Genomic DNA, 27,740 nt, shown 5'->3' on the forward strand with positions numbered 1-27,740 from the left:
TGCAACATTGTACCCAAATTATATTTTTGCAATTTTTTCACACAGATATTTATTTTGGTGGTATTAAACACCACTTTTTACCATTTTTGCTTGTTTCTTGTTTTTACAAATAAATCGTCTTTCCTTCTAAATGTAGACAAAGGTGTATTCTGCGCCATTTCTTGGGTACAATAACCCCAATCAGTGTCTATGATTCAGTGTGTAGGAGAGTTATAGAGTCTACAAACTATGGGAGAGATGTCTGAAAATCCATCATGTCTGATGACGGCAGATCTCATTTCTGAGGACCAAAAACACCAGAACGGTACAAATTGTCAGAACTTTATCTGTGAGGAAATAATCCGTATACAATTCATGGAAACAGGCGGGATCTGGAATGAAGGAGATTCCCTACTAATTCTCACAAAGTAACCGACATCCCAGTTCTGTATTTGTGATAATTGGAAGACGAAATAAAACACAATAATGTGCAAAAATATATATTTATTAATAATATAAATCAGTACAAACTGGGGATGAAATATAATAGGTGATGATAAATAATAAACAATACAAGATAACAGTACAATGATCTAATCCACAATAATGGGGAGAAATACAAGCCAGCAATTACTGCCAAATATTAATGAATTACATCCAACTGTCTGGAAATGTCGTGTAAGAAATCAGTAACTCAGCAACATGTGACAACAGATATACAAATCCCCCCCGTGATCTCTCTACAGCCAGATATTCAACGCTCAACGTGTACCTTGCCATGACTTGATCTGGAATCCCATACACAGGCCAATCCAATCCGCTTACAATCTGAGATGAAGATGTAATGTTACATGAAGTAGTCTGCCTTGTCATATATATACTGTATACATCCGGATAAACCATTTTGAGTCTAGACCTACTAGCCAGGCACAATCCTTACTCTCCACCAGTTGCCCCACCCAACCTTGCCCAGGTCCACCTCCACCCCCAGCCCATCCCCCAATGCTGTCCCTAGCCCTGCCCCCAACCACACCCCTTTAAAGCTTATGAAATTACATTTTTCTTTAGAATAAAGAGTCCAAAATATAAAAAACTGCAATTATAACTTTATTATGTCAATTTAAACATCACAGCAATAGCTTAATAGCAATCGGGTGCAATCAAAACATCAAGTTTTACAGCTTTAAACCTGCAGTGAACATTTTGTATTTGTTTTGTTTATCTCCTGCATCTTTAGTAACTGCAGTAAAGTCTCTTTTAAAGGATGTAAGTTTAGTTTAAGTATAGCATAAGAAAAAGTGCTTATTTTGATGCCAAAAACATGGAATAATAATTACTGTAAACATGTTGTATTTCTTATCTCCAGCAGAGACCTTAGAGAAGTGCGGCATTAAGAAAAAAGAAAAAAGTGCCTCTTTTGATGGCCAAAAAACATGGCATAACAATAGTAAACATTTTGCATTTTTTATCTTCAGCATCTTATTAAAAGAGAGCTTAGAGAAGTAGTGCATTAAGAATAAACAAAGAAGTGCTTATTTAGATGCCAAAAAACATGGCATAACAATAGTAACCATTGTAACATAGAGCAGCCATGGTTTGTGTTGTACAGCAGGACCAAGACTTGTGTAATACCCTTTTTCTGATGCAAAATACCACTTCAGTGGCTGTGTGCGGATTGAATTCTATTCAATTAAGAAAATAAAACACCAAAAAATAATTATTTGGATGCCAAAAAGCAGTAGGAAGCCAGTTTTACATCAAGATTTGCTATGGTTTTCATTGTACAGCAGGACCAAGACTTGTGTAACGTCCCCTTTCTGATACAAAATACCACTCCAATGGCTGTGTGTGGATTGTAATCTTTTAGTGGTGGTCCATTAACAGCAATCATCAGAAGATCATCCAAAGTCTCCCGTGTCAGTGATGAACGATAGACCGTCTTTATTCTGATTTGGTAGCTATAGCCACGTTCACATGAGACGGTTGTTGGGGAAGTACGGCACAGAAATTGAACAGAGGGAGTATGTTGCTGAATCTGCTGATTCAATCTTTTCAGAGTCTCATTAAAAGAGTCCATTTGGAATGGAGAGTTTGAGGTCAGCCCACTCTGCTTCTAACAGCTCAATTTTGTCTTCAAACTGATTATCAAAAACATGTTTTGCAATTCTGTGCAACTCAGTCCATCCAAAGTTGGGGATGTGAGCTTTGTCTGGCCAAGACACGCTGTTCAATATATGGACAGATTGTACAATATCTGAGGAGAACAAGGAAAGCCTCAAAATGAAATCTCTTTCTGCTTTGGCCAATACAGATTGGCCTATAGACTGAAATTCTGTCACCAGCTTGAAGGTTGGTCAGCTGCAGCCCGTGTCGTTTTCCATCTTCTGTAAACTTACTAAGAAATTCAAGTTCGTTTTTTTCTTTCCCATCAGAAAGATTCTGAAGAGTTTTAGCTGCTTGTTCTAGTTTGTTTTTTACCTGACAGATCATAAGTTCCTTGTTCTGAAGACCCTCTGACAAAGGGTTCAGCTTGCTAGAAAATCGAATAGGAAATGTAAAAGTTTCACAAACTTCATCTGTTTCAGGTCTTTCAGGATGCCTTTAACTTTAGCAGATTCACATGATCCCTCAGATGATATCTGCTCAGAATGGCTCCCTACTGTCTTCCAGTGTTGCAGAAAAGCACACAAGGCCTCAACTTTGCTGCATAACCAGCGCACTGTGTGTACATCTTTCATTTTCAAGATTTCCTCAAAGTGTCTGCGAGATCTTTACTGGTTGGCAACCCTTCTTGATCCACGTTACAAGGGTCAAGGTGCAGAGCTCATCCAGTCTTCCCAGAGGGAGCAGAGGATGAAACATCCTGAGGACACCTTGAAATTGTGCAACACCTTTCCAGATACTGGGAGGTCACCATTTCCTGGACAACGTGTTTCTGAGGCTTCATTCTGTTAAAGGAAGAGCGGTGGAGAAGGCGGCCAGCTGACCGATTAAACAGTTCTTTAGTCCTCAGCACCCAGGGCTGTTAGGTTTAAGCACCCATCGGCAGGGTCTGCATCATATGGTGCAGGATTATCTAGGGGCAAGAACAGACTTGGAGACCTTTCCAACTGAGCATCCACTGGGTTACTGGGTCTTGAGGATGGAACACTGGCCAGAACTTGCTCAATATGCCATCAAGCTACTGGCCTGTCCTGCACCCAGCGTGCTTTCTGAACGGACATTCAGTGCTGCTGGAGGTTTTGTGATGGATAAAAGAGTGCGTCTGTCCACAGACTCCGCTGACCAACTGACATTTATCAACATGAATCAATCCTGGATAATTTTTCTATAATTTTTAACAGTTCTCAACTGCAGGGCCCATGTCTGCACCCAGCAATAGTAACTGTGAGGGGACACAGTGTTCAGGCACCATCAACACTGAAGGCCACATTGTTCTACACCTGTATGAGAGGTGCATTACATATAATTTGAATTTTTAGAGCCGGGTCCAATCCTGCACTTGTCAAGAATAACTCTGAAGGGTTACAGTGTGAGTCCTGCTGCAGCAGGTTCTATACATTGTACAGATGTGCAACTTTGCAGGTAGTTTAAGGGACCCCCAGGCATGATATTTAAATGAATATTTTTTTTTTTTTACTTTAAGCCAGTGCTTCTCAAATAGTGGGGCGCGCCCCCCAGGGGGGGCGCGAGGCTCCATCAAGGGGGGTGCGTACAGGGGTGGGCAGAGGGCTGCTGTCTCTTACCTGGCTCCCACGATGATCCATCCAGGAAGCGCTGCTCCTTCCGTCACTCCGGCCACTCCCTCACTCCTGCCGCTCGGCTCTGCCTCCTCACCGGTGATTGGCCGCCAGAACTGTAGCTCAGGAAAGGTACACAGGCGGCCAATCACGGGCGAGGAGGCGGAGCTGAGCGGACCCACGAAAATCGAGTGAGGGAAAAGCCGGTAAGTGTGCAGTGCAGAGGTGCTGCTGCAACCACATATGCTGGCTGCAGCAGCACCGTACTGCAACAGGGGTCAGCAAGTGTCATTGGTGTCAGTGGGAGGAATAGTGCCGCATCATTGGTGTCACTGATACTAATGATGGGGCATTATTCCTCCCACTGACACCAACGATGGGGCACTATTCCTCCCACTGACACCAACGATGGGGCACTATTCCTCCCACTGACACCAATGATGGGGCACTATTCCTCCCACTGACACCAACGATGGGGCACTATTCCTCCCACTGACACCAATGATGGGGCACTATTCCTCCCACTGATACTAATGATGGGGCATTATTCCTCCCACTGACACCAATGATGGGGCACTATTCCTCCCACTGACACCAATGATGGGGCACTATTCCACTGACACCAATGATGGGGCACTATTCCTCCCACTGACACCAATGATGGGGCACTATTCCTCCCACTGACACCAATGATGGGGCACTATTCCTCCCACTGATACCAATGATGGGGCACTATTCCTCCCACTGACACCAATGATGGGGCACTATTCCTCCCACTGACACCAATGATGGGGCATTATTCCTCCCACTGACACCAATGATGGGGCACTATTCCTCCCACTGATACTAATGATGGGGCACTATTCCTCCCACTGACACCAATGATGGGGCACTATTCCTCCCACTGACACTAATGATGGGGCACTATTCCTCCCACTGACACCAATGATGGGGCACTATTCCTACTTATAACAATTTTATAGACAAATGATACTATTTACAGTCGCGCGGGGGGGCGCAAAATGTTTTCTTCTTCCTAGGGGGGGCATGACAGAAAATAATTGAGAAGCACTGCTTTAAGCAATGAAAAATAACTGCCCCTTTAAAAACTGTACTATTAGAATTTATTTTCCACTGATTCATGTCCATCAGGGCAGTTCCCGAGTCCCCATACCACTTTTATTGCTGACACCTAGCATATAATCCTTCTAAATGGGCACTTTTGAATTTTCAAGTTTGAGTCCCATAGGTTCGATGTTGGCGGCAAACGTTTGGTCTGTTCGAATGTTCTACCATGAACTGAACCGGAGGGTGTTCAGCCCATCACTAGTGATAAACTAGAAGTGCAGAGAGAGAGCACACAGAGCAGATCACACAAAACCCAACATATGGGGGTATATTGGGGAATGTGAGGCACAGTACGGATAACAAGACAAAGCACAACAAAATAGTCCACCAGGTAGCAATGTAATACCACATAGATAGTCCATGTAGGATGGCCAAGCAAAATGGAGAACCAGTACACCAGGCCACCAGACGGTATGGCAAGGGGAATGTACCCAGCCCACAGGGTGAATACAGCGTAGCAGTGGTTAAGTCCAGCACACTAGGCAGGGATCTAGGCGGACCAGGGTAGGATGTAGCAAGGGTCAAATCCAGCTGATACAGCAGGGATCCGGGCAGACAAGTGGTTGAGTCCAGCACAGGGCAGGGATCTGGGCAGACAAGTGGTTGAGTCCAGCACAGGGCAGGGATCTGGGCAGACATGTGGTTGAGTCCAGCACAGGGCAGGGATCTGGGCAGACAAGTGGTTGAGTCCAGCACATGGCAGGGATCTGGGCAGACAAGTGGTTGAGTCCAGCACAGGGCAGGGATCTGGGCAGACATGTGGTTGAGTCCAGCACAGGGCAGGGATCTGGGCAGACAAGTGGTTGAGTCCAGCACAGGGCAGGGATCTGGGCAGACAAGTGGTTGAGTCCAGCACAGGGCAGGGATCTGGGCAGACATGTGGTTGAGTCCAGCACAGGGCAGGGATCTGGGCAGACAAGTGGTTTAGTCCAGCACAGGGCAGGGATCTGGGCAGACAAGTGGTTGAGTCCAGCACAGGGCAGGGATCTGGGCAGACAAGTGGTTGAGTCCAGCACAGGGCAGGGATCTGGGCAGACATGTGGTTGAGTCCAGCACAGGGCAGGGATCTGGGCAGACAAGTGGTTGAGTCCAGCACAGGGCAGGGATCTGGACAGACATGTGGTTGAGTCCAGCACAGGGCAGGGATCTGGGCAGACAAGTGGTTGAGTCCAGCACAGGGCATGGATCTGGACAGACAAGTGGTTTAGTCCAGCACAGGGCAGGGATCTGGGCAGACAAGTGGTTGAGTCCAGCACAGGGCAGGGATCTGGGCAGACATGTGGTTGAGTCCAGCACAGGGCAGGGATCTGGGCAGGCAAGTTGTTGAGTCCAGCACAGGGCAGGGATCTGGGCAGACAAGTGGTTTAGTCCAGCACAGGGCAGGGATCTGGGCAGACAAGTGGTTTAGTCCAGCACAGGGCTGGGATCTGGGCAGACATGTGGTTGAGTCCAGCACAGGACAGGGATCTGGACAGACAAGGGGCTAAGTCAGCACAGTATAGGGAACTGGACAGAAAAGTGGGGTGATTCAAGCACAGGGCAGAGACCAGGGCAGCATGGTATGGCACATCAAGGGTATAGACTGGCAAACTGCAGCAATCGGATCCAGCAGCCACTTAGTCCAGAGTCCAGGCACTATGAGGGATGAGCAGCAATAGACACAACATAGGTTCAGGGACTCACCAGTCAACAGAAGTCCAGGCAGCTTGGCAGGGAACAGGAGGTCTGGTGGGCAGAGGTTCTTCATATGCACATCACGGGTCCTCAGAAGGCTGTGTGTCCTGCCGCAGCATCTGGGCCACACAGACAGACGCTGCCAGAAGATCAGAGAGTAGAGCAGAGTCCCAGTGTCCAGGAAGCTATCTGTCTCAGCAATTCTGTGCACCAGGTAACCTCTTTCTAGGAAGACATGCAGCCCTCAGTCCGGTGTGTCCATCACAGAAGTAAACTCAGAAACGTCTGACCCTTTCTGCCAGCATAGGGTTATTATATTGTCCTTTGAGTTCAGCCAAGCCTTAAGCATCCAAACCTGCTGCTGGCCCATCTGGCTTTATCCAGCTACAGGACACAATGCTGTCTGTGCTTCAACAAACAACACACAAAAAAATATATATTTCTTCCCTCCGCTACAACCCCTGCCCCTTCCAAACATGTACCAGCAAGAGGCCTCAACATGCCTCTGCAAGGTACATGTCCCAGTTCAGCAGCAAAACTACAAAAGTATCCATGGGATGGCTTTTCATCTGAGGGCCACATGGTTATTAAAGCTCTTTCCAGCAGGACATCACTTTGGGGTATGGAAGCGGTTGGCTTAGGGACACACTTGAAGTGCTGGGAGGATAATTTGATCCACTAACATTATCTCTACAGAGAGACTCTGGCTGCGGACAAACCGGTCACTGCCAGGCCAGCTGCCCTGTTAGAAAAAGACTCTCAGGTCCACCTCTCCCAAGCTGGTGCACTATGTGGATATGTACCAAGCTTCTGAAGAAATTCCACTCCAACCCCAGCCCTCTGGTCACCCTTGGACCACCCATGCTACAGATGTGGATAACCCAGGCATCTCCAGGCTAGATGCCCAAGGAACTTCACCCTCCCCAGAATCAAAACACCTGCCCTGATCCCAGTGTATTTCTGGTGCCAGAAGGAAAGAGCCTTTCACCATCTTAAAGTGAATTGATGCTTCCAACAACAACTGGTGCCCTTCTAGTTTATGGAGTCCAGCCACTTACCCCAAGATAAGGCAGCAGCAGTTACAGGAGCTCTGCATAGATGTACAAAAAGTCGTTGGTTTCTGTGATACAGGCGCTTTCCTGACCATCATTGATCCCTGTGTGGTGAATTCTACAGGGAATTTCTTCTGTTGGGGTAATGGCAGGACTTTCTTTTGACATTCTCCAAGGGAATGACCTGTGAGAATTTAATAGTCTGTTTCTAAGGAGTGTGACCCAGAGCGCTAGGAGTAGAACACAAATCTGGGACAGGCGTGATGCAAGATGCAAATTCATCAAGGATCTACCCTATTAACTATGTAAAGGCTCAGGTCAATCCCACCAACACCCCAAGATTTAGGGGAGGACCTCTTGGTTTGGAAAACAGGTGGACACATAAAGGAAGAGCACCCCAGACTTGATGCTGTAGATGGAGACAGCGAGGTCACATGCAGGCTAATTGTCCCAAGAGTTGTAGGTAGAGGTCCAACTTTACAGTCACGGCTGGAAAACATCTCACAGCCGTCCTTCCGGGATGTCCGGAGTGCACTCCACTAGGTAAATGATAAGCTGACTTTGGCTTGCATGTGCGATAGCCCGTCGGAGGCCCATCTCCATGACTACTCCAGCATGCTGTCGCCTCACTGCGGATGTGCGATAGCCCGTCGGAGGCCCATCTCCATGACTACTCCAGCATGCCGTCGCCTCACTGCGCATGTGCGATAGCCCGTCGGAGGCCCATCTCCATGACTACTCCAGCCTGCCGCCGCCTCACTGCGCATGTGCGATAGCCCGTCGGAGGCCCATCTCCATGACTACTCCAGCGTGCCACCGCCTCATTGCGCATGCGCCCCCACAGCCACGCACCTATTGGTGTGCATTCCAATTCACCTCCAGAAGCCATATTTGGCAATGGCAGCACTTGATCTCCCCCTGCTGCCAGTATAGTAACATTACTCATGAATACTCCATACATCTAAAGACAAAGATCTGCCCAATGACCCCACTGACAGCCCACACAAAGCAAGGACATTCTGGCTGCCATTGAAATGTATGTGTATACCTACTTTGTGTTCACATTTATCTCCATGGAAAGAAGCCAACAATTGAGGAACCAGCAGGCTTTATCCAAAGGAATTATGGATTCAATTCATTCATTTTTACTTTTTATACATTGTGCTGATCCAACAATATTATCCCCATGAACCCCAATGCAGCATTCCCAATATGTCATTATTTATTATATGGGGATATATATATATACACAGACTATATGACCTCCTCATGTATATATTACACTGCCCTGCGTTTCTTACAGCTTTAATGCCGGTGAATGTTTCTAATGTCTCTTACTATACCTCTTGATGTGTAATGTATTGTTGCTTGTGTGAGCATGTTGTGATGTCACCTTTGTCCCGCCTCCTTTCCCGGGACTGCCCAACCCAAGTGGGAGGGTCCAACCTCTGTCCCAGGGTATATATAGAAGAGGATTGTCATTGCCAAGTCAGCTCTGATGAAGAAGGGACTCCCTTCGAAACGCGTCAGCCTGACTCTGAGAACCTTCCCTCGTGTTTAGACTCGCGCTGGTCTCTGATTGGTCAAGTCTCACTAAGGACTTTACACGCTTGTTATACTTCTCTGTTTGTGAGGATATTTTCACATCCAATAAAATCACATTTTACTGAGGTAATGCACAAGGTTGGTGCGCTTTTTGTTTCGCTTTTCAGTATTGGTGGGGCTTCCCCAGCCTTGTTTAGAGCCGCACAACCTTTGATGCCTTGGTGGGGAATTTCTTCAAGTTCCGGGTCCATCTATCCACCCTTGTTCTGGGCCATAGAGGGCAGGAGGGGTTGTTTTGTGTTTACACCCGCAGTACCATTACTCCAGTCACTTTCTGGGTCGTTACCATCCCCCATTATTATCACTGTCCCAGCCCTTGCAGCCCTTTCCATCTGTGGGAGGAGCTGAGTCTCCACCTCCTCATTAACACTGGGAGGCCTATAACAAACTCCAATGATGACCTTTGTAGTACCGCCCCCCATGTGCAGTTCCACCCCTAATACTTCAGCCTCATCACACTCTCCTTCAACTAGGTCCTCTTTCACACTCGCTCTGAGATCACTTCTCACATAGAGACAGACTCCACCACCTTTCCTATTTCCCCCGTCTCTCCGAAAGAGAACCTAGCCAGGAATATGAATGGCCCAGTCATGTGAGGAATGAAGCCAAGATTCAGCAATACCAATTCAATCCTAGTTCTCTTCATGCACCAAACCTTCCAACTCACCTATTGTGCTGGGCACACTTCTGGCATTGGGGAACAAACACTTTCATTCACTGACACCTTGTTCATTCACTGACACCTTCTTCATTCACTGACACCTTCTCCATTCACTGACACCTCCTTCATTCACTGCCACCTTGTCCATTCACCGACACCTCGTTCATTCACTGACACCTCGTCAATTCACCGACACCTTGTCCATTCACCGACACCTTGTCCATTCACCGACACCTTGTCCATTCACTTACACCTTGTTCACACGGATTTTGAGTATTTTTTATTTTCATACAAATGGTACCAATTCCACTGGTTGTTTGTAACTCCAACAAGTACTGACCCGTCTGATCTGTCTACCCATTAAAACTGAATTCTCCCTCCCCCCTCCATCCTAGTTTATATACTCCTCCAGCCTTCCCATAAACCCCTCCCCCAGCACAGCAGACCCCTTCCATTTATATGCAGACCATCTCTAGCATATACAGTGCAGGAAATGTGTATTTGCTCCCCGGCTGATGTTTAATGTTCGCCCCTCACACAGAAATGATCGGTCTAACAATGGAATGTTCGGTGTAACACAGAGACAGAATACAACAACAAATTCAGCAGAAATGCGTCTAACAAATGATGACTGATCTGCATGTTCATGAGGGAAAGAAGGATTTGATCCCCTTCACAAAACATGACTTAGTACTTGGTGGCCAATCCCTTGTTGGCAATCAGGTCAGATGTATCCTGGAGTTGGCCCCCAGGTTTGCACACATCTCAGGAGGGATTTTGGCCCACTCCTCTTGGCAGATCCTCTCCAAGTCATTAAGGTTTGGTGGCTGATGTTTGGCAACTCAAACTTTCAGCTCCCTCCACAGATTTTCAATCGGATGAAGGTCTGGAGACTGGCTAGGCCACTCCAGGACCTTAATGTGCTTCTTCTTGAGCCGCTCCTTTGTTGCCTTGGCCGTGTGTTTTGGGTCATTGTCATGCTGGAACACTCATCCACGACCCATTTTCAATGCCTTGGCTGAGGGAAGAAGGTTCTCACCCAAGATTTGAGGGTACATTGCCCCGTCCATCGTCCCTTTGATGCGGTGCAGTTGTTCTGTCCCCTTAGCAGAAAAACACCCCCAAAGCAGAATGTTTCCACCACCATGTTTCACAGTTGGGATGGTGTTCTTGGGCTCATAGGCAGCATTCCTCCTCCTCCAAACACGGCGAGTTGAGTTGATGCCAAAGAGCTGGATGTTGGTCTCCTCTGACCACAACACTTTCCACCAGTCCTCCTCTGCATCATTCAGATGTTCAGTGGCAGACTTCAGACGGGCCAGGACATGGGCTTTCTTGAGCAGAGGGACCTTGCGGGCACTGCAGGATTTCAGTCCTTGTCGGCGTAGTGTGTTACCAATTGTTTTCTTGGTGACTGTGGTCCCAGCTGCCTGGAGATCATTGACAAGATCCTCACGTGTAGTTCTGGGGTGATTCCTCACTGTTCTCATGATCACTGACACTCCACGAGGTGAGATCTTGCATGGTGCACCAGACCTAGGGAGACTGACACTTGTTTTGTGTTTCTTCCATTTGTGAATGATTGCACCGACTGTTGTCACCTTCTCACCAAGCTGCTTGGCCATAGTTTAGTAGCCCAGTCCAGCCTTGTGTAGGTCTACAATCTTGTCCCTGACATCCTTGGACAGCTCTTTGGTCTTTGCCATGGTGGAGAGTTTGGAATCCGATGGTTTGATTGCTCCTGAGGACAGGTGTCTTTTATACAGGTAACACAATGAGATTAGCAGAACTCCCTTTAAGAGACTGCTTCTAATCTCAGCTTGTTACCTGTATGAAAGACACCTGGGAGCCAGAAATCCTGCTGAATGATAGGGGATCAAATCCTTCTTTCCCTCATGAACATGCAGATCAGTCATCATTTGTTAGATGCATTTCTGCTGAATTTGTTGTTGTATTCTGTCTCTCAGTGTTACACCGAACATTCCATTGTTAGACCGATCATTTCTGTGTGAGGGGCGAACATTCCATTGTTAGACCGATCATTTCTGTGTGAGGGGCAAACATTCAACATCAGCAGGGGAGCAAATACACATTTCCTTCACTGTAGGCTGCACCCCAAAAGTCAGCCCAGTGCTCTAGGTCAGGACTACATTTTTATTCTTCTCCTGCAATCAATGGCCAACCCGGTCCCACACTTCATCCATGTCTTTGGGGGCCTCTGATCTCCTTATGAACTGTTTCTTCCATGATGAAGATCAGCCATGGAGTATATCTGAGGTGTATATCAGGGTGTGCTTCTTCCCCACATGAGAGCTGGGATGTCCAGCAACATTCATCTAGAAGACATTTCCCGCACTCAAGGCACTAATATACCTCCAGGGTTTTGTGGGACCCCTGATGTACAGGAAGACAGGACTTCAGTGAGGAACATTTCCCTCACTCAGGACAGGAAAATGGCTTCTCCCCGTGTGTAATCTCTCATGTCTGTGAAGATTGGACTTATCTGAAAAACATTTTCCACACTCAGGACAGGAATACGGCTTCTCCCCCGTGTGAGATCTCTGATGTTTACGAAGACTGGACTTCTGTGAAAAACATTTCCCGCACTCAGGACAAAAATACGGCTTCTCCCCCGTGTGAGATCTCTGATGTTTATGAAGACTGGACTTCTCTGAAAAACATTGTCCGCACTCAAGACAGGAATATGGCTTCTCCCCCGTGTGAGATCTCTGATGTTTATGAAGACCAGACTTCTCTGAAAAACATTTCCCGCACTCAGGACAGGAATACGGCTTCTCGCCCGTGTGAGATCTTTGATGTGTGTAAAGATTGGACTTCACTGAAAAACATTTCCAACACTCTGGACAGGAATATGACTTTTCCCCCGTGTGAGATCTCTGATGTGTGTGAAGATTGGACTTCCGTGAAAAACATTTCCCACACTCAGGACAGGAATATGGCTTCTCTCCCGTGTGAGATCTTTTATGCACATTAAGATCAGATTTAGATTGGAAACATTTCCCGCACTCAGTACAGGAGAACCTCTTCCCTGTTGGAAGGCCGACCCGGTCCCGCACAGTCTGAGGTTCCTCAGGATACGAGGAATCCGATGGTCCATCTACACTGGGTGGTGCCGGATAGACATTGGAGGGAGCCGGGTTTTCTCCTGGACTATACTGTGTGATGTCCTCATCTTCTACTTTCCAGTCTGGAGACAAAGTGAGACAATCCTCGGAGGTTTTCCTCATCTCCCGGCCATGGACTAAAATACAAAGACAAAGAGGATTACTAGACAGGAGCTGATTGGTTCCCCCAAACCAGGACTCCGCCCACATCAGGCAGCTTGGGCTCTGAGGAGCTTACAATTCCACCCACAAGAGAACTAGGAAATGGCTCCTCTGATCTCCTACCAGGTCATTTCTTTATTCATGGACCTTAGTCAGAGAGTGAGGAAACAACCAGAACTGTCTTTTATAGGAGGGACAGTGATGAGGGGATTATAAGACGAGGGTCCCCACCCCCTCTATCACTCATTGCCATCTTCCCAACACAAGAAGTACTGCACTTCCTTATTTACTCCATGATTTAGTCATGAAGAACAGCGGGGCTGAGCCCCACCAAAGGTCAGAGAGTGAGGAAGGGGGTAGAAAAACCAAGATGAAGACTGGACTGATCCTGAAGACCACCATCATTGGGGTATTGACTCCTCCCTCATTATCACTTTCTGTTTAAGGGTCCAAAGTTGGAGGATGTTATCACATTATTATCACCATGTAAAAGTCTGTGCTCCAATCACATCATCCGATATAAAATGTCCAGCTGGGAGGAAATGGGTGTAACAAAAGAGAATCCATATTATGTGTATATATAGCAGTGGGGGGAGGGGGGAAAGCAGGAGTCTGGACTATGGAATGTACAACATGGAGTATATAGTGCAGGGGTCAGGAGTATGTAATGTACAACATGGAGTATATAGTGCAGGGGTCAGGAGTATGTAATGTACAACATGGAGTATATAGTGCAGGGGTCAGGAGTATGTAATGTACAACATAGAGTATATAGTGCAGGGGTCAGGAGTATGTAATGTACAACAGAGTATATAGTGCAGGGGTCAGGAGTATGTAATGTACAACATAGAGTATATAGTGCAGGGGTCAGGAGTATGTAATGTACAACATAGAGTATATAGTGCAGGGGTCAGAAGTATGTAATGTACAACATAGAGTATATAGTGTATTTTGTGTTCATGACCCACCTGTGCTGATCTCTGTAGGAGTGTCCTCCTCTATAAATGTCCCCGTTATTCCATCCTCCTCCATAGACTGCTGATCATCCCTCACATACGCCTCTTCTTCTTCTGCTTTAATCTCAACTTTTATATCTATCAGATCTTCACCCTAAACCAAGAAAATTAGAAATTTCACATAATATATAAATATAAGCTAACATGAAAAATCCAAATATTATCTCCACAAGTCCATGTTCTAGATGCTCCATCCCACCAACCTTGTAATGGTGAGGGATGGTGTGATCTTCCTGTGTGGAATCCCGGGAATACAGAGGACGGGGACATCTCTCTGGTGGGTTCCTGGTATTAGGTGGCTCCATCATATCCTTGTGTCCTTCTGAAAACTCCTCCATCACTCCATACTCCTCATCCTCCTCTTTATACTCTTCTTTAACATCAATATTATCATCCCCGAGGATTCCACTCTAAATGCATAATACAAATCCCATCAATGGTAACAATGCAGATAATGTACAGATCCTAATGATACTATCAGTGATTGTTCCTCATCTACCTGATGATGGTGAGGGATGGTGTGACCTTCCTGTGTGGAATCCCGGGAATACAGAGGACGGGGACATCTCTCTGGTGGGTTCCTATAGCTGGATGACTCCACCATGGTGTCCTCGTACAGATCTTTGTGTTCTCTTAGAAGCTCTGACTCCTCCATCCCCCCATCCTCATCCTCATCCTCTTTTATCTCTTCTTTAACCTCAACTTTAGGATCTCTCAGGTTTCCACTCTGAATATATAATAAAATGACATCAATGGTAACAATGCAGAGAATGTACAGATCCTAATGATACTGATAATGATCAGTGATTGGAGAATATCCCAGAATTCCCAGCACCGCTCACCTCTCCTGTCAGCAGCTCCATCATCTTCTTGGTGACTTCTAGAATCTTCTGCATGTTGTGTCTCTCAGGGTTTAGGGAGTCACATGGAGGCACTGTGATGGTCATATGATCACCTGACTTCAGAAGAGGAAATCTCTGTATTGAGGAACCAATAGGAATATTATGTTAGACTCCCAGAATCCTCCTCACCTCTCCAGTCAGGTCTGTGTTTTATTAATAGAGATGAGAGTGATGTCATGTGACCTCCCAGAATCCTCCTCACCTCTCCGGTCAGGTCTGTGTTTTATTAATAGAGATGAGAGTGATGTCATGTGACCTCCCAGAATCCTCCTCACCTCTCCGATCAGGTCTGTGTTTATTAATAGAGATAAGAGTGATGTCATGTGACCTCCCAGAATCCTCCTCACCTCTCCGGTCAGGTCTGTGTTTTATTAATAGAGATAAGAGTGATGTCATGTGACCTCCCAGAATCCTCCTCACCTCTCCGGTCAGGTCTGTGTATTATTAATAGAGATAAGAGTGATGTCATGTGACCTCCCAGAATCCTCCTCACCTCTCCGGTCAGCAGGTAGATGATCTCCAGGGTGAGGTTTAGTATCTTCTCAGTCATGTGACTCCGGTCCTCCTCCATCCTCATTGGTGCCATCATGTGATCTATACAGGTCTCCTTGTAGACGGATAACTTTGGGAAATGAAAGTAAGAATGATTTGGATGGTATTGGTCACACAATAATAGGATGTGGATGTGAGGGGGGAATAGGAGGGTTGCTGGACAGTGAAGAACTACTCCCCCCATGGGAACACATTTTGTTTGGACTGTTTAGTGTTTACTACAATTTTGAGGTCCGGGGCCCCTTTTCTCTGTTGGGTTTGTTTGGTCTCTGAACTGGTTTTGATGAGCTTTGGATCTGCAGACAAGGAATGATAAATCTGATCCTTCCTATGACTAGTTTGCTCTGAGGCAGTGCTGTGAGGTCAATGTCGGCTCATCATGCAGGGATGGTCACTTTACATCACCCGACGCCCGGGACATGTAGTTCTGGGGGCCGGGCAAGTATTGTTTTTAATCTTTATCCCTGCTGAGGGCAAGCCGCAGGGCTCTCCTTTCAGGTGCCAGCCTCTGCCACCCCATCTGTGTGAACCTCCCCTGTACCTACTATGCTTCTCTGGCTCTGCTTGCCCATCTGTGGGCACAGTTCAGCGGGTGCCAGAGGGTAGAGGGGACAGATGTCAGGGCTCTGTCCTTGGCAGAGGTGTTAGGAGACCTGGCAACCCTGCCAGTACCTTGCATGGCCGCAGAAGTTCACATTGGCTCAAATTTGGTGGCAAACTACCTTTATAAGGAAGCCCTACACTACTCTCAAGTGCTGGTTGATCTTTGGCTCCCCAGTACCTTGTTCCTGTTCTACTGTTATTTCCTGTTCCTGTGCTACTGTGATTTCCTGTTACCGACTCGGCTTGCTCCTGGACCTGTCTTCTCTGCTTAAACCCTGACTTGACCTCTGCTGGCTAACGGATATTCTCTCTTGCTCCTCTGTGCCTGACCTTGGCTATCCCATCTGACTATGTCTGTTCTGATCTCCACCCAGTACCAGACCTTGGCTTTCAACCGGCTATCCAGTAATCCTGTTCCCCGGAAGGGCTTTCATACCTCACACAGGCACCACCTGTCTGCAGACCTCATCTCAGTGCATCAGCTGTGCTCCTGGGTGGACCACCAATAAGCACTCCTACAGGTGACCTGTGCCACTTTGGTCCTGACTCCTTGCTGTCCCACTCTCAAAGGAGTCTGGAACTTAGCCGCAAGGGAAGCCCTCTCTCCATTGGCATCTCTCACCAGGTACGTGACAGTATCAATCAGCCATTATGTCTGAGGCCGAGAGAGGTGCTTCTGCATTAGAGGCCTTGTGCCAACAGATGACGGCACTTACGCAAGTGGTCAAGGATCTGCAGGAGGAATATTTTCAGCTGGAGGGACATCTTCATTCGCTCACTACTGCTGCGACTTCTGCAGACCAGAATCCATTGCCTAGTCCTATCCCTACAGTGGCACCAGCCAGTTCGCTTTCCACTGTTACACCCGCTGTGGTACTACTCAGGGTTACCATTCCGGAACGCTTCCTGGGGACCGACGTAAATTCCGAGCCTTCAAGAATGCTTGTGAGTTGTATTTTGCACTGCAACCCAGGACCTTCTCACTTGAGGCAGTTAAAGTGGGGTTCATCATTTCTGTCATATCTGACGAACCTCAATCATGGGCACACAGCTTACTGGAACAAAAAGAACCAGCGCTAAACTCAGTGATCACATTCGTTGAAGCCATGGCAGCTCTTTATGATGGCCCCCAGAGGACCTCTACTGCTGAATCCACCCTTCATGCTCTACAACAAGGCCGACGGCATGTGGAGGACTACATTGTGGAATTCCGCAAATGGTCCGCCAATACCGGGTGGAATGACACAGCCCTAAAATACCAGTTCCATCTAGGTCTGTCTGAGTCCCTCAAGGACGAATTAGCTAGGGTGGAGGCTCCCTCCTCCTTGGAGAATCTAATTCAACTCGCTACCTAATTGGATCAACGGCTACAGGAGAGACATTCTGAACATACCCAGACCCTTTGCCAAGGGTTTTGCCAAGGGTTCCAAGACCAGTGGATTCTGTCCCTATTTCTCCGCCTATCAGCACTCCGGAAGTAAAACCCATGCTAATTGGCCTTCTCTGACCTGCCTTATCTGCAGAGGAAAGATTACGCAGACGGCAAGGCAACCTATGCCTTTACTGCGGGGCTATCATGGGTCCACACCGCACACACATGCCCACGGTGCCTAGCTAACCGAGGTGTGGACGTCCGGCCATGACTTGGGGTAAAGAGGGAATGAGGGGTCTTACTTTGAGCATATAAGACTGGCCATGATACGCACTGCATCTGGCCACTACTAGAGGGAGACTCCACTCCAATCCAGCTGGCTGACCACACACAGGCAGATACAAATCTTATACACAATCTGGTGCAATCTAAGGGTTGGGGAGCAGTCTAGCAATTGGCAAACACTTCTAGCATTCCTCCAGCTATCCTACAAGCTAGAACCCCGGAGTGAATGACGATTCCACTGTCCACACCCCCCCACACCAGTCACACAACAAACGGTAGCTTGCCACCATCCAACAGTTTGTCGGCAGACTGGTCTGCTGGGCCACCACACACACAGATCTCTGTCTAGCAGATCTGCTACTTTACAATCTGCATGCAATTTGCCAACACACAGTGCAATTGCATACAGATTGGCAATGAACTTAGACCGAGCATATATAGACACTGTAATACAATAATCTCTCTGGAGATATGAGCCGGAGCTTAAGTATCCAGAAGTCACTTATTAACTTTATGATTTAATATCCCGAAAGTGGGCTGTGCATAGAATATGTACAAAGTATAAAAAGTTACAAATAATACAGAAAATACAAAAAGACACACAATTGGCTATTGACTATAAAATAAAAGGTAATAAAAACAGAAATAAAACTTTTGCTAAGAGTTATCCTGTGACTGGAGCAAGTTAGAGAAAGTCCGCGATTCGCCAGTAAAATAGAAATGGCTCTGTACGAATCACCCCATCCATATCTCAGGGTCCTCAATTTATTGAAATATGGACATAGGCTGGACATTAGCCCTTGGCCAATCAACCCTGTACCAGCCCACAGGACGTTCTGGGTACTGAAGTACCCAAAGTCGATTGGACCAGGAACAGTTTTAATCACCAAGTCAGGGATAGAATTTCCGACGCCAGCGCATCAATCTGATCGCGACAGTACCAATCACTGTTCAGCTGTTGCAATCAGGTGCCATATAACTGTTTTCTGCATTTCTCTGGGATTCTACAGAGGCTATAAATACAGTTTTACATGCAGATGTAGCTTACAGTGTGTCCAATCAGAAGGAAGTATTTTCATCTCTCTGCAACTAATATTGTATCTTTTATGAGAGAAGAAATATATTCCTCTGATCTGTGGATATAAATCAAAGCTAGCAGACAAAGTGGAGCCCTCTCCTGGTCTCCTGCTGCTTCCCGAAGCTGAAATGGTTGGATCTCTTCTTTTAGATTTCAAGAAGGTGGCAATCTCTGGCTACATAGGTGACAAAGTTTTTTTGACATGCTCTGTCCTTTCAGATGCTAATTGGTGAACATATGTCTCTGACTGAATTCGGAACACTTATCTTTAATAACATGGACTGAAACTAAATTTACAATGACATATTTCTACTGATCACATCTCAACTACTCAAATCTTACATTTATGTCACAGGGCCATGGGCCATTTCTTATGCAACTGCCCAGTACGACCAAGTAAGTCCAGCCAGCCTCATCCTTCATATCTCCAGTTATCCAGAACCTTGACCACCCATGTCGTTCTACCCATGTCATTACAGGTGGCTGGAAAGGAAGTCAAGTTGTGGGCAATCATTGATTCGGGAGCCTGTAGTTGTTTCTCGGACATCCACCTTGCCCAGAACCTAGGTATTCCTCTTTGTCCTAAAACACAAAGGCTTGATGTACTCCTAGCAGATGGCACCGCTCCTAGCTCAGGACGCATTACCCAAGAAACCATTCCCATCCTAGCCACAACTGACTCTGTCCATCAGGAATTCATTTGCTTCAACGTCCTGAGATCTCCCATGTTTCCAGCCATCCTAGGAATACCTTGGTTGCAAGCTCACAATCCTTAAATCAACTGGCTCAAGAAAGAAGTCACCTCCACATCAAATTACTGCCTTCAGCACTGCGGCACTTGCACACCCACCAATTTCCCTGTGTACCTCTCAGTTCAGCCTACATCAGATGCCAGTCAATCTGTTCCCCCTGCCTACCACCATTTCCTTGATGTATTTGATAAAGGGAAAGCTGACACTTTACCATCTCATCGATCCCATGATTGCCCTATTGAGCTGCTTCCAGGGGCAGAAATACCCTTTGGGCAAAGCCTCCCACTATCCAAAATAGAACTGAAAGCTCTCCAGCAATATATTGACGAGAACCTTGCCAAAGGATTCATCCGTCCCTCTTCCTCACCTGCCAGGGCAGGTATTTTTTTCATTGAAAAAAAGCACTAGTCTCTCTGTCCCTGTACAGATTATAGGGAACTCAACAAGACCACCATTAAAAATTGGTACCCACTCCCTCTTGTTCCTGAGTAATTTCAGAGGTTTCGGACAGCCCGAGTGTTCACCAAGCTAGATTTATGAGGATCCTACAATTTAGTCAGATTAGGGAGGGCAATGGGTGGAAGACCAGTTTCAGAACACGCCTTGGGCACTTTGAGTACCTAGTGATGTCGTTTGGATTGTGCAACACCCTTGCAACATTCCAACACTTTGTGGATGATATCTTCAGGGAATACCTCAATCTCTTCTTGATCGCCTACCTGGACGATATCCTGATTTTCTCCAACTCATTGGAACTCCACTGAGACCATGTTAAAAGGGTACTGACTACACTAAGGATGCATGGTCTGTATGCTAAGGCGGGAAAGTGCAAATTCGAGAAGCAGTCCATCCAGGTCCTTGGGCTCATAATCTCTACTGAAGGAATCTCTATGGATCCTCAGAAAATCTAAGCCATATTGGATTGGCTTGCACCTAGTGACAAAAAAGTGGTCCAAAGATTTGTGGGCTTTGCCAACATTTATCGGAAGTTCATCAAGGGCTTCTCTAGCATTATAGCCCCCATTTCCCAACTCACTCGCCAGCATGCAAGTTTTCTCTGGAGCCAGGAAGCACAGACAGCCTTTGAGCAGCTAAAAAAGCAGTTCACTTCTGCTCCTGTATTACAACACCCAGAGCCAACACTTCCCTTCATCCTGGAGGTGGACGCATCAGAGGTGGCTACAGGAGCCAAGGCCCAAAAGCTCTGCTCCATCTGGTAGCTCTTTGCTCTAATAAACTAAGCCAAGCTGAAAGGCACTACGACATAGGCAACAGGGAACGTTTGGCGATCAAAATGGCATTCAAAGAATGGAGGTACCTTTTGGAAGGAGCTAGTCACCCAATCATGATCTTCACAAATCATAATTATCTAGAATATTTAAGATCTGCCAAGCGCCTAAGATTACGGCAAGCTAGATGGACCCTATATTTCTCCAGGTTCAATTTTCACATCACCTACCGCCTCCTGATACCATCCTGTCGGCCCAACATTTTTTGTTGATCCAGCCCAGTCTGAAGCTTTTGATTGAACAGGCATCTGCATGGTGCGCCGAACCTGAGCAGAACTTGTTAAGAAGGCAGGATGGCTTTCTGTGGTACCAGGATAAGATCTTTGCACCCCATGAGGTAAGATCCCAAGTTTTCAAGACATTCCATGACCATCAACTGGCTGGTCACTTTGGAGCCCAAAAAAAAATGGATCTGATCCAGCAATCGTTTTGGTGGCCCAACTTAAGTCAGGACTGCAGAACCTATGTAAAATCCTGCACAGTATGTTTACGTAGCAAGGGAGACAAAGCCAAGGCATGGGGGTTTCTGAGGCCCCTATCCATTCCTAATCGTCCCTGGGAAATGATCGCAATGGACTTTATTGTAGACTTGCCATCTTCTGAGGGGTTTACTACCATCCTAGTAGTGATATATTGGCTATCCAAGATTACCCTTTTTCTGCCAATGATAGGAACTCCTTTGGTGCCTGAGATGGCACATATCTTTATTAAGGAAATCGTTAGGCTACACGAACTGCCCAGCAATATCGTGTCTGACCGAGGGGTTCAATTTACCTCCAGGTTCTGGAGAGCCTTATGTAAAACTCTGAAAGTTGAACTCTGCCTATCATTGGCCTACCACCCTCAAAGTAATGGGCAAACAAACTGAACAAACTAACCAAATGTTGGAACAATATCTACAATGTTTCTCGCCTTTTCCCAGGATGATTGGACATCTCTACTCCCATTAGCATAATTTGCATACAATAATTCCATCCATTCCGCTACGAATCAGTCACAATTTTGGGCCAATTACGGATTCCACCCTTCTTGCCTGCTGGATACCATACTCAAAACCTCGGTACCTGCAGTTCAGGACAAAATCAGCAGGATACAGGACAACTATTGAGCTCTCCAGGAATCCATACAAAGATTGCAAACTGACTACAAAAGATACTATGACAAGAAATGGAGGGGAAATCCTTCTCTGCAGGTTGGAGACCAGGCTTGGTTATCAACAGCCAACCTAAAACTTCCTTGCCCATCGTGGAAGTTAAGACCAAGATACATTGGGCCCTTTCGGATCAAACGAGTAATCAATCCAGTGGCATATGAGTTATCTCTTCCCGAATCATATGGGATTCACCCAGTCTTCCATGTTTTTCTGCTCAAGCCAGCAGTTCATGATCCATTTCTGGGAAGAGTGGAACCTCCTCCGCCACCAATTACAGTTGGGGAGGATGCAGAATACAAGATAGAATCAATCCTGGACTGCAAGAAGTGAGGAAGGCAGATCCAGTACTTGATGAAATGGAAGGGGTAACTCCTGAAGAAGGCTCCTGGGAACCAAAAGACAACATACAGGACATGCCCCCAGACTTCTCCAGGAGTTCTACTCCAAATATCCAGACAAGATGGCTCAAATAGGCATCCGGAGGCTGCCCTTTAGGGGGGGCACTGTCAGGGCTTTGTCCTTGGCAGAGGTGTTAGGAGACCTGACACCCCTGCCAGTACCTTGCATGGCCGCAGAAGTTCACATCGGCTCAAATTTGGCAGCAAACAGACTTTATAAGGAAGCCTTGCACTACTCTCTTGCTCCCCAGTACCTTGTTCCTGTACTACTGTGATCTGTGATTTCCTGTTACTGACTCGGCTAGACCTGTCTTCTCTGCTTAAACCCTGACCTGACCTCAGCTTGGCTAATGGATATTCTCTCTTGCTCCTCTGTGTATGACCTTGGCTATCACATCTGACTATGTCTGTTCTGATCTCCACCTGGTACGGAACCTTGGCTTTGAACCGGCTATCCAGTAATCCTCTGTTCCCCGGAAGGGCTTCCATACCTCACACAGGTGCCACCTGTCTGCATCTCAGTGCATCAGCTGTGCTCCTGGGTGGACCACCAACAAGCACTCCTACAGGTGACCTGTGCCACTTTGGTCCTGACTCCTGCTGTCCCACTCTCAGGGGAGTCTGGAACTTAGCTGCAAGGGAAGCCCTCTCTCCATTGGCCTCTCACACCAGGTAAGTGACAACGGAGGAGAGCGGACACGTTCACTCCCTTCTTGTCCTGACCCAGAAGTGACGTTATGACAGATTTCCCGACCATCGAGGCCGGCAAAGAATGTAATGCGATGCGATGTGCACTACATTACATCCAATGGAATACAGGGGAGACATTGGGGGTCTTTTAGACCCTGGATGTCTCAATAAAGAGAACCTGTCATCAAAAGTCATCTCATAGAGGACTTTGTCCCCTTAAGTAAAATGTGTTTTTTTTAATTGTAAAGAATGAAAGTTACACCCAAGTACATAACTTCTTCCCTTAAAAATTTTTGAGGCTCCCCACCCCCACATATATGCACGCCCAAATGTAAGAGCACATGCTGGAGCTCCTACACGTGATAACATTGATTGTGATACACGTTACATATCGCCGGTCACACCAGAATGAGAGGATAATTCTAGGAGCAGACCTCCTCCGTACTCTATACTGATGACCTAGAAGGGGCTATAAATGTGTCACCTATAGATAATACCGGGACTAAAGGTTGTCACCATTTCAGCACACACAACTTAAGGTTTGACATGTTGGATATCTATTTACTCGCTGCAACCTCGGCTTTTATATTGTTACACATAAATGGGTCATTTATTGCTTTTTTGTGCCCTGAAATTAACTTAAGTGTATTTTTTACTGAAATTTTGCATTTCCTAGACTTTGTGATAATATTTTGTGACATAAAACATTAGAACTGCCACTATTTTATTCTCTAAAGTCTCTACTTTAAGAAAATCGATATTTTGGGGGTTTTGTGTCATCTTCAGGATAAAATGATTTTTTAAACGTGTGCAAAAAATGCAAAAACGGCTCTGGGAGTGAAAGGGAGAAAGGATAAGCAGGACACTCCCCTTTCCTGAGAAGCTGCCAATCGGTTCTCATTACACTGCAAGGTCTCTCCCCTCCCTGCTAGTCCCCGGGTGCGGTGCTGGAGACAGGCGGGGGAGGGGAGGAGGAGATAAACAGCGCAATGTTACACATATGAAATGTTTTAGTCGCTATAAAGCCCCTTTCATTTTTGAAACCCCAGATATTCCTAAAAGAGCCTCAGATTTATATACATTTTCTGTTACAAAGGAATGTTTCCTTCCTCCTGAGCAGCAATGTAAGGGGCTCTATGCTCCATACTCCTGACCCCGGCACTCCATCATTGTGTTGGCTGCATAGTGTAATGATTGCCCATTGGCTGCCTGTGTAGTGTCATCATTGCCCTTTGTAGGCCATGTATGGTCAGGATGGTCCTTGTCTTGTCTATTTATTGTCAGTGCTGTTTGTTTAGAGGACCATATTACTAGAATTTATCTCCACAATGAGGAGAATGTTCCGGCCCCGGAAGTGGGGGAATGTTCTGCCCCTGAAGGGGTTCATCTGGGTTCCCACACTATATATGTGTGTATCATCATCTGCTGGAGATAAAAGACGTCACAGTGACTATGGAGGAAGAGGACGGACATGACTATGGAGGAAGAGGACGGACATGACTATGAAGGAAGAGGACGGACGTGACTATGGAGGAAGAGGACGGACGTGACTATGGAGGAAGAGGACGGATGTGACTATGGAGGAAGAGGACGGACGTGACTATGGAGGAAGAGGACGGATGTGACTATGGAGGAAGAGGACGGATGTGACTATGGAGGAAGAGGACGGACGTGACTGTGGAGGAAGAGGACGGACGTGACTGTGGAGGAAGAGGACGGACGTGACTGTGGAGGAAGAGGACGGACGTGACTATGGAGGAAAAGGACCGACGTGACTATGGAGGAAGAGGACCGACGTGACTATGGAGGAAGAGGACCGACGTGACTATGGAGGAAGAGGACCGACGTGACTATGGAGGAAGAGGACCGACGTGACTATGGAGGAAGAGGACGGACGTGACTATGGAGGAAGAGGATGGACGTGACTATGGAGGAAGAGGACGGACGTGACTATGGAGGAAGACGACGGACGTGACTATGGAGGAAGACGACGGACGTGACTATGGAGTAACAGGACAGACGTGACTATGGAGGAAGAGGACGGACGTGACTATGGAGGAAGAGGACGGACGTGACTATGGAGGAAGAGGACGGACGTGACTATGGAGGAAGAGGACAGACGTAAACGTGGAGGAAGAGGACGGATGTGACTATGGAGGAAGAGGACCGACGTGACTATGGAGGAAGAGGACGGACGTGACTATGGAGGAAGAGGACCGACATGACTATAGAGGAAGAGGACGGACGTGACTATGGAGGAAGAGGACCGACGTGACTATGGAGGAAAAGGACCGACGTGACTATGGAGGAAGAGGACCGACGTGACTATGGAGGAAGAGGACCGACGTGACTATGGAGGAAGAGGACCGACGTGACTATGGAGGAAGAGGACCGACGTGACTATGGAGCAAGAGGACTGACGTGACTATGGAGGAAGAGGACTGACATGACGGGGGGTTACTGGGTGTAAATAAAACATAACATCTTATTACCTCCTCTGCTGCCATGTCCACCAATGTCTCCTCTCTGCTTCCTGTCTGTTCCTGACATCACTTCCTGTCTGTCCCTGACATCCCTTCCTGTCTGTCCCTGACATCACTTCCTGTCTGCATTCCATAGAGACTTCCTGTGTGAGTATAGGTGAGATCCCCACCTTTTGGAGTTCAGAGGAACTGCAGCCCCGAGATCCATCCCATAATCCCCCTTCCTGTATAATATGTACCTTACAGGGATACTACGGGAGATGAAACATTACTGAATAAAGGAAGAAGAAATAAATGTAACTCTTATGTAACCAACTGTTCAACAAACATCTCTTATTACATATAGAAAAGTCTTACAAACACAGAACACAAAATACAAATGTATAGCTAATGAGAGCGATCCCGCCAAACCTGATCCTTCTGGGGGGGACAATGCAAAAATATATATCAATCCACTCATAATGACATCATCTTCTGGGAGTGTCTGCACAGCCATCCATTTCACACACATTTCATTGTCTCAGCAGATCTCCTGCAGCCTATTAGCGCCCATTTCCCTTTCTATGTCTCAGCGGATCTCCCGCAGCCTATTAGCACCCATTTCCCTTTCTATGTCTCAGCAGATCTCCTGCAGCCTGACTGCTCGGGGGACACATTTTGGCCCCTCTGATTTTGCAGTAAATGTGATCGCATTAGTCCCATTGATTTTCGTATTTCCATGTAATAAAAGGTGTCACATGATGTCGGGTTCCCCTTTCTCTCCTCCCTGAGTGTGTATTTAGAGGCGGAGCTCCTGCTGGAAAGGCGGTCGGAGGCGGAGTCTAGGAGGGAGACTGACAGAACCCGCAGCAGACTTGCAGGAGTGAGCGAGGAGGATCCGGTTCCTTTACCATCGGAGATGAGGAGAGTGTGAAGGATGTTTGTGACTCTGGGAGCTGAAAAGCTGGGAGTCCTATTGGTGTGGTGAGGGGGAAGCACTACTAGGGGGCGCCCTCACCATCCCGTGTACAAGAGGTGGAAGAAGGCGTGGCTACACTACAGCTGACACAGTTTGGAGGGCGGAGCACTTTCACACCTTATCAACTTTTCACTGATTGGTGGATTTTTGTAGTAAAATAAGTGGATTGAAGTAGATGCAAAGTGGAAGCGGTGGACTTGCAGAGAACACTATACTGAGCACACAATATTGTCTGTCTCCATGGATTTGCACAGGATTTGAGATGATTTCCTATAGCAGCAAATCTGATGAGATGAATGAAGTGGGTGTAAAGTGGAAGCAGTGGATGTGCAGGGAGCAGCATCTTGAGCACAAAGCACTTTATGTTGTGGATGGATTTGCACACGGTTCAGTTTCCTTCATTTATTGATAAACCCCATAAGACCAATGAAGTGGGTGTAAAGTGGAAGCAGTGGATGTGCAGAGAATAGGATTTGGAGCCCCGAGCTCTTTATCTCTGAATGTCTCCACATATTTGTAGTGTATTTGTGATGATTTCTGTGCACACACAATAGGACAGCGCTGTGACACATAATGCTCTTCTAGATGACAGGGAATCCTTCCCTTTGTTACAGCAGCAGTCCGCTAGAAGGTTTTTGTAGGTTTGGAGTTGTTACACATAGCGCGGGTTTTATCCATTTATAGTGATGACATCATTGCCCAAATCTGGGGGTCACCAGCCATTTCCACCCTTTACTCCCAGCTGGGGGGCTTTGTATCCATATACCAGATGTTCTACAGGACTAAATCTGCAATCAATGTTACTGCAAAATCAAAGGGGCCAAAACCCCTCCCCCGAGCAGTCATATATTTCTGTCCCCCTTGGTGGGAGTGGAGGTGACCCCTCTATAAGGATCTACAGTCCATACACACCCAGCACAAGGCCGGGGTCACACTACCAGACGCTTCTCGGGGCTGCAGTTCCTCTGAGCTCCACAAGGTGGGGATCTCACTTCTACCCAGACAGGAAGTCTCTATGGAAGAAAGACAGGAAGGGATGTCAGGAACAGACAGGAAGTGATGTCAGGAACAGACAGGAAGTTC

At 46.9% G+C, this 27,740-nt stretch overlaps 1 protein-coding gene across 1 annotated transcript in view; it reads left to right on the forward strand.

Moving 5' to 3' along the window:
* LOC149443982 (uncharacterized) overlaps positions 1–27,740 on the forward strand; it is a 75,026-nt gene that overhangs the window by 35,293 nt on the left and 11,993 nt on the right. The gene's annotated exons all lie outside the window — the stretch shown is intronic.

The sequence above is a fragment of the Staurois parvus genome, unplaced genomic scaffold (genome assembly GCF_062004578.1).
Source record: "Staurois parvus isolate SC_StPar_1 unplaced genomic scaffold, SC_StPar_1.0 ptg000819l, whole genome shotgun sequence".
Taxonomy (NCBI): Eukaryota; Metazoa; Chordata; class Amphibia; order Anura; family Ranidae; genus Staurois; species Staurois parvus.